Consider the following 1346-nt stretch of genomic DNA (forward strand, 5'->3'; position numbering starts at 1 on the left):
TTTGAGGAATAGGCACACCCAGGTCTAAAATGACTTCCAAAATATTCTTGTGTGACGAGGCACGGGCAAATCCTAAATCTAAAGCGTCCAGGGCGGACTGGGCGAGGGATCGCTGACCAGGATTCCAATGGTCTAGACAGGTATCCCGTATCGTCTGGAAGCCTCCGAGTTTGTTGTGGATGTCGAGTAATGGTTTGGTAAACCCACTCGCGTCAATGGATTGGAATATCTTTCATCTTTCCTGGTACATGTATAATTTGCCCACTTCCTCCTGAAGTAAAGTCCCTTTGATAACTAAGACATCGAAGTAGGCTAGGGATAGACTGCTACACCTATAACAAAAGAAACTAAGACTCTATTCCGTGGAGATCCAATCGTTACCCTAAACCCGTTTTGATCTAATTCTAGGGATTGGATCGTTTTCCCTTGGTCCGGTGTCGTATTCGTAGTACGGTTTGGTATTATTCAGATGGGTCTTCCAATAAGATGCTGTAGAATCATCCGTGGTTTTCTTGTAAGTGATATTTCCTTTTTGTTCGTTGATCTCGACGACGACGAATGGTCCATTCCAAATCCTTTCCAAGGCGTTCTGTCGTGTATGGTTCTTGATCATTACTTTATCTCCCACTTGATATAAAGGAGTTTTTCGTCGTGTTCCTTGGTCCACTTGTTTTTGGTTTTTCTCTCTGGATTTGGAAAGCCAGACCAGAGCTTTCTCGAACCGTTCCTCCCATTTTCGTATCCACAACATTTTCTTATTATTCACGGTTTTCAATTGGTTTTCGCGGAAACCGTCAGGATTGTTGTCTTCCTGACAGAACATAAGGTTGTGAGGCGTTTCACCTGTTGATTGATGAACGGAAGTGTTAAAGGCACGTGCCATTTCTGTTGAAACCTTGTCCGAGGTGTGTAGTCTCTCTTTGCAGGCAGTTCGAATATAGTTTTTCAAGACACTATGCATCCGTTCTATAGAGCCGTTCAACTGTGGGGGATGCAGTCGTGGTGATATGTTTGATATTACAGTGTTCGAGAAAGGAATCGGTCAGCTCTTTACAAAATTCCTGTCCCATGTCCGTCAGGATTACTTTGGGGTACCCGAAGTTACCTATCTAGTACTCCGATAGAGCTTTGATAACTTCTGTCGCGGTTTTGTTCGTAAGTGGGGCACATTTAATGAATTCAGTTATTGAATCCTGCATCGTGAGGATATATCGGTGTTTATTCCAAGATTCGACCAGAGGTCCGACGATATCTATTGAAAATTGATCATTAGGTTTTTCAGCAAAGGTTTCGAAAAGAATAGCGGGTGATTTCATTTGTATCCTTTCTTTTTTATACATCTGACA

This window comes from Neodiprion virginianus, chromosome 3 (genome assembly GCF_021901495.1).
Source record: "Neodiprion virginianus isolate iyNeoVirg1 chromosome 3, iyNeoVirg1.1, whole genome shotgun sequence".
Classification (NCBI taxonomy): domain Eukaryota; kingdom Metazoa; phylum Arthropoda; class Insecta; order Hymenoptera; family Diprionidae; genus Neodiprion; species Neodiprion virginianus.